A 13,916-nucleotide genomic window follows, 5' to 3' on the forward strand; every position below is an offset into this window, starting at 1 on the left:
GGATGAGCTGCCGCTGAAAAAATGTGCTTCCAGAAGAAAATGGTGAGATTGAGACTATTACCCAGAAAGATATTTTTTCAGGATGACAGATACATTTTTTTAGCTTCCTCAATGGAAGCTATATGGGAATTAGGGCATCAGCTTGGATCTATGACTCTGAGAGATCAGATGTTTCAGGAATAAAGTAAAATTAAAAAAATAAATAAATAAAGTGCTGCACTTCTTACTAATTGATCTGTGGATATAATTAAAAGAGGTTGCTCCAATTATTGAAAGCGTTATTAGACTCTTTCTGCCATAAATAAGTTAGATGTTGTTGTGAGTACTTGTAAAGAAGGTGCATCATCATATATGAGCAGTTTGGGGGACATTCATTAATTATTTCTTCAATGAAAGGTAGTTGAGACAGATACTGTGTATACTAACTTGTAGCAATACAAATTGAACAAGCTATAGCCATGGAGATTGTAAAAGGATATTGACAATCATAATAAAAAAATTGTATCTATGAAAAACGAGATTACTTCACAGTATAGAGAGATTTTGCTTGTTCATGAGGTTGATATTAGGGTATGGGGTCTCAGAGATTTCCAATGTCCATCTGTACTTTCAAGACAACTATTGAGTGTGAGAAAACAGAGCTAGAGGAGAGTCTGTTCTTAATGTGGGCTAATCCCCTAATTAGTTACAAAATCATTTACTTAATCATTATCAAGTAATAATTTACTGATATGTCAAAGAATTTTTAAATCATGTTATTAATATATTTTCTTTTCCCCATCATTTAAAATTTACCATTCTCCTCCAAGGTAATTATTTCATGTATAGTTTTCTAACAAGGGATTTTGATCTTAGAACTATGAGTCAAGCCTTATCTCTGTGGGAATAGAAGCTAGATGATCCAAGATGCTACTTGAATCTTTTTGGTATCCTTTTTCCTTAGGTAAGGTGTTACCTGGAACAATGATGATAAAAATGTTGAGGTTTTACCTTAGGGCGAGTGTGACAGTGTGATCCTCAGAGGTACGATTTAGTACTCTGATCTTGTCAATTGCTGCACCCCTCGAATTTGACTGTTTCCTCTACTCATGGGATAGCATTTCCCATTCATAGGTCAGTCAGTGTTATAAACTATTCCAAGCTTTTCCATTCAGCAAGCTAACAATAAGTATGGTTTGGCATGATTGGACATAGCAAAAATGAAATCCTAGAATCTGTTTTAAAAGGCAGAAGTCTAAGACTAGTTGTCAAGCTCTAAGATTCCAGAAGCAGTGTCATAACAGCAATTGCTTTTGATAATACAATTTTCCCTCCAGAGTAACTGAAAGTACTTTACGTAACATAGGAAAAAATGTTCTAGAACAAAGTTAAATTGAAAGCATAAAAGTTAACCAGGGGTCATAGACACCAGCAGAGAACTGAGTACAGAACATTTTTTTTTTTTTTTAATCTACAGAAAGTTCTGCTTACTGCTCAATGCAAAGTTTGATAGAAAGTTGAAGTGTACTTTTGTTTTAGGGGCATCTTAAAAGCACATAGTATCCTGTAATGTCCTCCCAACTTTTGTTTCTAAACGTACATAAATGTGTCATTTTGGAAAAAAATAGATACCTTACTTAATATAGGGTATTTCTTTGCCATTTTATTTAAAATAATGCAAAAGTCTTTGAACTGAAATTGCTAGTTTTATTCAACATTTTTACTCCCAGGTGTACTGTATTTCAAATGGGTTTTTCTTCTTGTTGATAAGTGTCCTGGCTTTTAGTTTGAAAATTGAAATAGTGGGAAAGGTAGTCAATCAAAACGTACTTCTGTGCATTCAAATGAACCTTTTGGAAAAATGAACAAGACTGAAATCTTTAAAAGGCCCTAGTTTGTTTACTAAGCGCAGGAGTGATTAATCTTTTCACCCTTATGTTGGCAGCAGCCATAAAATGCATGCAATTAAAGTCTGTAATACCATAGTTCTATGGCATATACTGGGAAGTTGTCCAAGAGATGATAGGATAAGATAAACTGGCACAGTGTTCTGCAAATAAGAGTCCCTAATAAGTGTGTTCAGCACAATACAATTTGGACATATTCAATGGTTTAGTTAAATGTTTGTAATAACTGTTTTTCTACCCTGGGATTGTGTTAATTTCTAGAATAATGAGACACAATACTTCTTTTAAATGGACTTACTGATTCCAAATTTAAATTAATAAACATCTTAATTGAGTTATTTTTTATTTTTTCACACATATATGTATATATAATTTTGCATTGAAAAATAAACATGCATTTTAAAAGGTTACAGAAAACATAACTAATATTTATAAAGTGTTCACTCATTTAACCACTGCTGAGGTCAAGACATAACATTCTCAGTGTTCCAGAAATCCATTTACATGCCCCTTCCCTATCACGACCCTCTTCCTCCTCCAAGATGATCAGTAACTTGTTAAACACAGTTTTAAATTTGGAGAACTGTGATGATTAAGACACTATCAGTAAGTGACAATATTTTTGCTGTTTTGTATAACAAGAAGGGCTATTATGTAACATTTTAAGTTAAAAATTATTTGAAATTGCATATGAAATAAAGTTTCTTATTTGGATGGTTACAGACACTTTTTCTTTTCTATCTATCCATTAAGTAATTTTTACAAAAACAACTAGTTGTTGCCCAATATGTATCCTGCTTTTATAGAATAATAGGATCCCCATATACCTGGCTTCCCTGAATATACTGTACTTCCCAGGCTCCCTCACTTATGTCTGTGACCCTGTAATTAATTTCTGGCCAATGAGACACAAACAAACATTGTGCAACAGATTTTTATGAAGGAGAAATTCTTCTTTTTTCATGTCTGTTTCCCTGAAAGCTGGGATGCTATCATGGTGACTAGCATTAGAGCAGTCAGTTTGGACCACAAGTTGAAAGCTAGAGATTGAAGATGGCTGAGTAACAGCATGGATTGTGTCAATGATGCTTGTGAAACTGCCATCGGAGCCTTATACTACCAAGTTTGTGAAAAGGAGAAACAATATTTATAACATTTGTAAGTCATTCTGTAACTGAGAGTTGAACTTAAAGCTAATGCAGTAACCAACACCTTTAAAACTGTATCATAATAAAGATGTATTGGCATTACTTTCTAAGTGGCATTTTCTACAGGGCAAGTACATTTCTTTATAATAAATATATGCATTGGAAATGTTACATTAATGATACAAAGTGAATTACCACATGTATTCTTGAAAATTATTTTTAACTCAATTTATTTTAACTAACAAAATTAGTTATAATTGAGGAAGGATAAAATACAATAATATATAAAAGATGCTTCTTTGGCATTTAGAGTAAACTATTTTCCTAAGTCAGACAAAACTGTCATAGTTGTCAGCCTTGCAAGCATGGCTTTAAAATCCTAGATTGTAACTTAACACAAAAGATAGGAAGTATGAAAGCATTTATGGCACTGATAATGGAATAGAAAGACTGGCATAATGAAGAATGAACAGAAGGTATAAGTGCCCCAAGGCATTTAGTAACATTGTCAGTGCCAGAACAGGTGTTTTCAGGAATATGCCACAAGAATAATTCAATGCCCCTGGATATTATCTCCTTTTTTAGCTTCAATTTATATTGGAATAGTTCTCTTTTTAGTTCTTTTTTCATATTTGAATTTCCATATTGAAATAATTTAATATGTACACAAAAGACTGTATACAAAGTGGAAACAGCACAAAGAATTCCCAAATGCACTTCATAATGCTTCTCAAATGTTAACAACTTTCATAATCACAGCACGGTGATAAAAACTGGGACATTAACATTGACATGAAAATATTCTTAACTCTACCAACCTTATTCAAAGACTAACATTCACCCCAACAATGTGCTTTTTGTAGAGCAATATTCAACCCAGTCTCATGTGTCCCATTCAATCATTTCTTCTTAGTCTCCTTTGATCTAAAACAGTTTCTCACTCCTTTTTATTTTATGGTATTGAAGATTTGAAGACTTTTGACAAGGTATTTTATAGACTATTTCTCAGTGTCTGGTGTTTGTTCATAATTAAATTTAAGTTATGCATTTTTAACAAGAATACCACAAAAGGAATGCCATGACTTTCCTGGTGTTTTATATCAAGAAGTACACAATAATAATATATTTTCTTACTGATGGTGTTAACATTGATCACTTGGTTAGGTGCTGTCTACGATATGAGAAACTTATGTTTTAATTTCTATCCCCAAAAATGTTTAAGCTGGTTCATCTCTATCTTTTTTCCTCCATAAATTATTTAAAATAAGATGGTTAACTACTGAACATCAAGGTAAATTAACAGAGACTGGATTTTCCTGGCAAATCTAGCAAACAGATAATGGAACCAAATATACAAAACATTCTTATTTTTCATAAATGTGATAATAGTGCAGCACGGTGGTTACCAAGAGAATGGATACAAATGAGGTAAGTCTTATGATTGCACCAGCTCTATACATGGAAGAATTGTCAAGTTACTGTGAAACAATGGAGAAAACATTTTACTGTCTAGAGACAATTTCCAGGTAAGAGTACAAGTTTGGAAAAACTAAACAGAGCCCAGTCAGCTTACTGAAATAAGAGACAGAAACCTGAGTTTGAAAAGGTGAAGAAGGTTCATGTTGCGGGGTGTCATACACAAAAGGAGAGACTTTCACAGGGAGATGGCTGTGGAGACGTGCAGAATGGTTCTTTCTTAAACTGTTGATACTGATCCACATGTCCATGAGAGAAAACATTCTGAGTTTCTGGAAAAATCTTCCAGGTAAAGGCAGACAAAAAGAAAAAACAAAAACAAATGGAGCTTCAGGAGTCTGGGAATTATTTGTGTTCCCACTGATCAGAATAGGAAGATTTCATGATTAACAAAAAATTGGACAGAATCCTCAGAATGGCATTACCTTACAAATGGGGCTAGATTAGTTCTGGACTCTTGGCTGCTCTAGACCCACTCTAAAAACACTTAAAGCAAGCTTTAGAAGGATACAGCTGACTACAAGTAACTTAATGTATGTTACAACAAATCAGTATGAAAGGCTAGCAAAAATATAAAAACTAAGAACATAAATACACAATGCCCACCCAAAAAGAAATTATAAGGCAAGCAAAAAAGCAGGAAAATATAACTCCAAACCAGGAGAAAAATCAGTCTATAGAATAAACTGAGAAGTGACAAAGGTAATGGAACTAGTGGACAATAAAAGTTAAAAGAGCTGTTATGAATGCTTCATATGATTGATAAGAAGGAAAAAATGTGAATGTTGAGGAGAGAAACACAACACTTGATAACAGTATTAGCATATTAGGACATTCATAAGATCAGCAAACTGGAAGACATAACAACAGAAACTTCCAAAATGAAGTGCAGAGAGGACAAAACCTGAAGAAAATAAGAGCTGGATTAACTGATAGCAAGTGGTTTAATATATAAGTAATTGGACACAAAGAAAGAGAGGAGAAAGGTACTAGAAGATATAATGATTGAAAATTATTAAATTTAATGAAAAATATAAATTTGCTTGTCAAAGAATCTCAATGAACACCAAGTAAAGTAAATCTAAAGAAAACCACACCACGAAAAGTAGTGATAATGAGAAAATCTTAAAGCTTTAAGAGAAAAAAAAGGCACAATACTTTTAAAGATGTGTTAAAGCAGACTCTTATCAGAAACAATTCAAACCAGGGCAGTTGAGGAAAAAAAAAATTTTAATTGTCAACCTAGAATTTTTATCCAATGAATTATTGTTCAAAAGCGAAGGTGGAAAAAAAATACTTTATTTAGAGCAACAAAAACAAAGAAATTATTTTCAGAAGCTATACATTAGAAAGACCTAAAAATCTCTAAGTAGAAAGGGCATGATGCCAAATGGAGATTTGGGGTTACACAAATGAATGAAGAGCATCAGAAATTGTAAATACACGGTATAAGCAATGTAATTTGTCTTATTTTTGATCTATTTGAAAGATAATTGACATAAATATAACAATCCTATATATGAGTGCAGCTAATAATAAAGCTTCAAAATGCACAAAAAAAATGTGACAGTATCTGCAGGGGAAATAGACAAATTCATAATTAGAATTGCAGATTTCAATATCTCTTTTTTCAGCAATTGTTGGATCATATATACAGCAAAATGGATCTAAGGATTTATGAGATATGCTTCTTTAGAGAATTACTTGTAAGCTATACAACTCTTGTGGCATATGAGAGAGCTAGCTCATGACTCAAACATACCTGACTCTTGTGTGAAGTGAAGCATGAAACTTACTCAGAGATTCCCCATCTTATTCTGGCCCAGGAAGTGCATGGTCAATGCAGAAGAAAGGCTTGGGAAGAAAGGCCTGGAACCCTCTCTTCTTCATCTGAGATTCCTGATTGACTAAAAACAGTATTATTAGTAAATCTTGATACTTTGTTAGATCTCTCAATTTTTTATGAGTCTGATTTGACAATCATTCCCTTGTGTTAGCTCGTATGAACTGCTCTTAAAACTTTTGTCCCAGGATGAGAGGTTACATGGAATAGCGTACGGTTGACCGTGGCCTGAAGTACAGAAACAATTGTTCAACAACTCTAATGTAATATAATCAAGAAATAAATATTTATTGTTAGACACTGAGATTTGGGGAGTTATTTGTTACCCCGGCAATGGTGACTAACATAACAGGATGTGTTTGCAGTAGGGATTCCTTTTTCAGCAATCTATAAATAGATTTGTGTTTTTAATTTAAAAGTCCCAGACACCATTTTGTCTGGAAAATTGGACACTGAGAAGGGTGACAGAATACACAAAATCACAAAAGGTGTGTAACAAGAAATGTATGCTAAGGATGGCGTGATTGTTATTCCTCCTATAAGATTATTCCTGAATGATTTAACGACCAAGTCACAGTGTTATTTGTTGGAAATCTTGAGAACAACTGAGTCCATGATTCAGAAACACAATTCTATCTAAATTTTTCACATAGTTTTCATACTCTTTCTTTTACTACTTTTAATTGGCCATACTATTTTAAAATGTGGCAGAGGTGTGGTAAAGAATAACAAAACAACAGCACCACACACACACACACACACACATATGCAAACACACAACTGTTTTATCAGCAATTATCACTAGCAGTGAGATTTAAGTTTATTTTATAAATCTATATTTTGTCAGCCTCCTTTAAAATACAGAGACATTCAACAAGTGAAGTTTTATACCCCACTGTACTTTTATGTAAAAATTATTTTTCTTCTTATGAACTGGTTTTGATGGATAAATTGAAGTATTAAAGAGAGGAGTTGACACATTAAAAGGAAATATTGCACAGTTCATTATACAAGTAAATTTCTAGTCTTCTTTCTGTCAATTCAAATATAACTGTCAGAAGTCATGTTCCTAGCCTAGACTATTTTTAAGAAAGTTATAAAAATTACGATCATGATAAATAACACTAGACTTACCACTTAAAAATGATTCCTAGGGCTCCCCTGGTGGCGCAGTTGTTGAGAGTCCTCCTGCCGATGCAGGGGACATGGGTTCGTGCCCCGGTCCGGGAAGATCCCACATGCCGCGGAGCGGCTGGGCCCGTGAGCCATGGCCGCTGAGCCTGCGCGTCTAGAGCCTGTGTTCCACAACAGGAAAGGCCACAACAGTGAGAGGCCTGCATACAGAAAAAAAAGAAAACAAAAGAAAAAAAAATGATTCCTAAACAGTTCAATCAATGCCCATTTGTAGAGACGTGCAAAATCAGCTCATAGGGTTCAAAAAATAAACTGTAAGCAACTTAAAATAAAGCAGTTAAATTATTGGAAGACAGCACAAAACATCTAAGGGGAAATTCAATGATTTTATTTCTTTAAATTTTAGCTTGTAATAAAACCACTAATATATTACAATTTCTTGCTCATTTTGCTTTTAAAGACTTGGGCAGGTAATTCCTAGAGATTGCAATGAAGTGCATACCTAGATACCTTGACACTAAAAGGTCTACTTATGCTAACCTTCCTTCCGCCAGTATTTAGCAAAAATATAGACTTTCATATGTTCTCCATTAAGGGTATAGAATAAAACTTTCTCTGTATATAACTAGGGCCAGGTAACTCTTCAAACTTTTCTCAGATTAAGTATGTTAGCTTATATAGAAAGGTATTTGAGTGACAACTGGAGTACTTGTCAGATGTAATTTAATCAGATAAATTCAATATGAAGGGTGAAGCAAAGTTGAATGGGAATTTCAATGCGTACATCTTCTCTAGCCTACAATGATTTTATCTTCTCTACTGATGTTTTTCATTAGCTTATTTACATATCTGTAGCTTTTTCTGTTGGCATTTTCTGGATATTTGTCATTGCAACTCTATTAAACCATTTGCAATAACCTCTCATCAAATATAGTATATGAATCCTATATGCTATTCTCTCAACTTAATTTACTGTTTTCTTTTCTTTGTCTAGTTCACTTCTAAATACCCTTCAAAATTTAGCCAAAGTATCACAATTTTCAGGAACCCTTTTCAGAACAATTAGTGTGATTTAAAATTGCTGCATCATACTGATAGTAACCTGTACTTAACATATGTAACTAGGTGACAATCAGTATTCTATTTATGGATCTTCATCAAGCTTTAATTTACTCAGAATAAGAACTCCTAGACCCTTCAATTGATATTTTCATGGAAGAAATAAGGTTTGACATTGTAAAATATTTACACAGTTCAATATTCCACTAATAAAGTAGATCTCAATTAAGAGAGAATGGCATTCTGCTTCTAGCCAAGATGGTGTTAACAGGAAATGGATTTACACTCCTTCCCTGAAATCAATTACAAGACATATGATAAATCAGTTTTTAAGACATTGGGTATCAGTCAATTTAGCACAGTGATTTTGTGAGACAGGAAACAAATCAGTGGAACCCTGTAATTATTGTGTTACTGCCTTGATAGTGTTTCCAGGGCATTGTGAAGAAGCATCAGGGTTGGGAGGGAAGGCAAAAATAGAACTTAGAAGATATCCTGAGTTTGAGACCCAGAGCTGAGTCACAAGGGAGACCATAGTGGCTGGAGTTCACAAAGCTGAGTACTGGAGAGGTGAATTTAACAAGGAGAGATTGAGATTAAATAGGAGAGAGACAGAAAGGATGAAAGAGAATGAAGGGTGAGGGGTAGAGAGAGAAAACTGGAGCTCTGCAGGGAGTCACCTATAGTATTCAGGAGAATACAGATCATAACCTGTATCTGAGAAAACTACTCAAGGCTGGGATGGGTGGAGGAGGGGAAACACTGGTAAGGATGGCAGAGAATAGTACCCAGGGCTCCTACAGAACAGGAAATAGCATCTGTTTCCACCAATCACATTGTAAACTGCACACTTTACACTTCATGGATCATTGGTCAAGTATTCAGTATTCATTAGCAGAAAAACTATTGACTTTTGAATAACATTTGAAGTTTAGTTAATAATTGTATCAATATTAATTTTTTAGTTTTGATAAATGTACCATGATTATATAAGATGTTAATACTGGGGCTTCCCTGGTGGCACAGTGGTTGAGAGTCCGCCTGCTGATGCAGGCGACACGGGTTCGTGCCCCGGTCCGGGAAGATCCCACATGCCGCGGAGCGGCTAGGCCCGTGAGCCATGGCCGCTGAGCCTGCGTGTCCAGAGCCTGTGCTCCAGGAGAGGCCATAACAGTGAGAGGCCCGCATACCGCAAAAAAAAAAAAAAAAAAAAGATGTTAATACTGGGGAACGTTGAGGGAAAGGTATAAGGCAGCTCTCCGTTCTGTATTTATTCTGTAAATTTAAAATTATTTCAAAAATTTTTTCAAAAAACAGGCAGTTCCAAATGAAAATGAGCTATAAAAAAGACTTTAACAGTCACATACAAAATATGATATTCCAAACGGCGAATAAAAATGGCAATGGGCTCAATTTTATTAGTAATTATAGAAATTCAGTTTAATACCACGACATCTTCTCTGGAATAGCTAAAATATATATTTTCTGTACAAGAATGCTCATATGTGCACCAAAATTACATGTACAAGAAAGTGCATATGTGCAAGAATGTTTGTTGTAGTCATACCCCCAAAATACACAGTGCTATATTTAACTTCAATGAAGTTCAAACAAGCAAAACAATTCCATGCTATTCAGTCGGGATAGTGACTACCATGCGCAAAAGGAAATTAGAAGGGGGCAGGAGGGGAACTTCGGGAGCTGGTAGACTCCACTTTTTGAACAGTATGGTCATTCCATGGATGTGTGAACATCATGATAAATTAATGAGCTGTACTTTGTTTATGTTATTTTTGTACCTCCCTCTATGTATAATGAAAAATTTTTAAAGTACTTGATAAAAAGCAAGTTTCTAAGTTATTTAATCTCATCCTCAGTTCTTTCATTTTTAGCTTGTTTTCAACACCACAGAATATCAGTGTGTTGCTTCAAAAGGAATGAATATCTTTGAATCGTTGTAGGAGTGAATATCAGTAAATGCTAGAAAATCATTTCTAAAACTGAGTGGCCTGAAAGATTCTATTTGGCTTTATATAGATATCTCCTTTCACTCTTTCCCTCCTGTAGCTTAAAAAAATGGAAACATCTATCTGCTTTAAATACACTCGCCTACCAAACTATCCACGAAAACTAATTTTAATGAGAGGCAGATAAGAAGGAAACAGAATGAATCTATTTACAGAATGTATCATTAGAACTGTTTCATACCCAAACTTAATGATCAATTTCCATGAAACCCTATTTCTAACTTGTTATTGACAAAGAAGTCAGGGCTAACATTTTTATGTCTGCAGCAAGAAATAACATGTCCTGTAAGCAAAGGATTCCTCCATATTATTTTTCTTCAAATTCTTCCATGAAAACATCATGTTGTTAATTTGTCAGATTTATCAAAGGCTGTCTCCTGGGAGATTACAAAAAAAGCTGTTATTAGAAATTTTTACTCCATTCTGTGGTTGCCTGTGATTAGAATTTCATTTTCACATAGCCAGTGGTAGATCCAGGTTTTGTGAGGACTAAAGATTACATAATTTTCAGGGACTTCATCAAAGAAAAAATAAAGGGAATGTGAAAATATCTTACTTTTGTAAATTTTACAGAAGCATAGGATGATGTGAACACATTACCCCTTCCTGGGAACTGGTACGAGTTAAAGGAAAATTCTGTTTCATGGTAAATATGTGTCTCAGCATAGAACCCAGAGATTATCACTTTAAGGCAGGTATCAAAGGGAAGACACCTACAGGGGAGAAATAGCAGTGTAAATAAATGAAATGATCTGTGTAAATAAAACAATAGTGCAAGTGTAATTACAAACGGCAACTTGCAGCCTCATTGCCATTGAAGTGGTAATAGGAAGTGGTGTGACTTTGACACTCTCTCTAGTATAATGGAGAATAGCCAAATCCACTCAAATTCTTATGCAGAGTTGACTGTTGCTTGATTTTCCTGTATTGAACAAATCAAAGGAATCTAGAATTTATTATAAAGTTTCCATTAAAAAATATTAACAACAAATTAAAATTATTTTCCCAAGAAAGTAACTCTTTTTGAATATCAAATGTTTGACTTTCACCAAGTCTGACACACATGAAGGTAAATAGAATTCACCTCTGACTAGTCCCAGCCAATAGGTGAAGCTAAAGATCAGTGGTAAATTGACCCTGAAGGACTTACTTTATTTTTAATGATTTAAATTAGAAGATAGCCAAAAAGAAAGACCAGAAAAAGTAGGGGACTTCTTAGTATCTGGAATAACTTAAATTTAGGGCATTCTGATGGGATGGTGAAAAGCCAGTGGACTGCTATGAAAACTTATGTCTGTAATATCCTTTGGTCTAAACTCTCTTCACTTTTATTAGTTTTCCTAAAAATAGATCCGAAGACAGCAAGTGGGTTATGAGCCCTACTCTCTCAGTCAGGCTACCTTTAATAACTAAGAATACATGGAGACTTTGTAATATTTGGAATAAGTAGGAGACTTCTTAGTATCTGGAATAACTTAAATTTAGGGCATTCTGATGGGATAGTGAAAAGCCAGTGGACTGCCATGAAAATTTATGTCTGTAATATCCTTTAGTTTTCCTAAAAATGGATCTGAAGATAGCAAGTGAGTTATGAGCCCTACTCTCTCAGTTGGGTTATCTTTATTAACTAAGAATACATGGAGACACTAAAAATCCTACCTCCAGGTCCCAAGTTAGAAGAGTCAAGCTATACCGTGAGTTTAAATGGATCTGTACAAAATTAAGGAAGTGGAATAGCAACAGTATTTAGGATACTTCACAGGTGATGTTTATTCAGGGATAAAAAGCAGTGTAAGTGTAGGCAGATGGATTCCAAAGACATCAAAATCTTGTTTAAATGCAAATGTTTCGAGAAGAAATGTTATATAAATAAATTGCCTCTCAGCAGAATGTTTTCTTCTTCAGGTTTACAAGAGGCAACCTCAGGTGTCTAATAGAGATATACTGAAGAACTAAAAGTGGATACCTTTGTGAAAGGAGTGGTAGTGCCTCTAAAAGCCTGCAGTCAGAGGCACATTATTTATCTACTGAATTGAACCTGCAACCAAATTACAATCTTACTCTCTTTGCATTTTATATCCCAATATTGACTTTGAGATGAGTTGGCACTTCAAGGCATAAAAGTGTAATTAAGTCTTTCTTTTAATTTCCACTTAACTTCTGTGATAACAAGCAACTGCTTAGTGAGGTAATTAATGGGAAATTATGCTTTTTTCATTGGCAACTTGAGACCTACTTTCTAGAACTAAGTACGCACTGAATCATAGTTTGATACCAATTTTTTTCTATCTCAGCTATTTGGTTGCAGAACCAATCTTAATCAGTTACCTGAAAGGAGGGAAAATAAATACCCATTGGCCCATCAAGAGCTTTTTTGTGGGAGCATAAGTGAAATGTACCCTACTTTGGAAGGTATATTTCAATATAAATATCGCTTTATTATTTTGTGTATGGTCATTATTGTATGTGATATGCAATTGTTAGATCATTTAATCCCACAAAGTGCAGTGAAAATTGCTTAAGGAAAGAAATGATGAAATCTTCATACCTCACTCATACTGTTCGGCAGTGGATAAAATGAATATTTAGCAAAGCAAGCTAACAGTTTGCAAACGTGCAATTAAAATCCTGGCTCTTCTCTAATTATGTAACACTTAAGTTAAATGGTCTTAATAGACATATAATGATAGCTTTATAAACCTATAGTTACTTATAATCAAATGTAATTTCTATTTCAGTTTTAAAGCACCCATTAACTGTCTATTATGATTTTTAAGTAATTTGGCAGACATTTAATGAATACTTTAAAAACCTAAATAGTAATTATTTCAAGAGACATCTGTTAACATATAGGAGTAACGGAGCTATTCATTTGAATACACAGTTTAAAACTAATTAGTGAAGTATATATGCAATACCCAATGGCTTTACTACAAGAAGAAAATCACAATTTTAATGTAATTTTCTCTCTGAAAATAGAAGCTGTTTTTCTAATTTTCTTCTGAGTCCTGTGACATACCTGTCACGTTACAAAACTGTAACACTGAAAAGCCATATCTTCTCGTAATTCCAGGTGTATTCTAGAAAAATTATCTCTGTGCCAGGCAGCGTAAAAATGTATTTTACACATTAATTCACTGTTATATTTTGGGTTTGTTAGGATGCTTAAAAAAAAGTTCAATATAGACAGTTTTTCATTGCAAGTTGTAGGTGACAAATCAGTTTCCAAGTTTTTGGAATAATGCTCTTAAATTTAACAGAAGACTACTATTTCTCACTATGTGTAACAAGTATAAGTTGGCTACATATTTTCACAACTAAAATGCTTAAAATTCTTTCAAAT

The sequence above is a fragment of the Pseudorca crassidens genome, chromosome 5 (assembly GCF_039906515.1).
Source record: "Pseudorca crassidens isolate mPseCra1 chromosome 5, mPseCra1.hap1, whole genome shotgun sequence".
NCBI lineage: Eukaryota > Metazoa > Chordata > Mammalia > Artiodactyla > Delphinidae > Pseudorca > Pseudorca crassidens.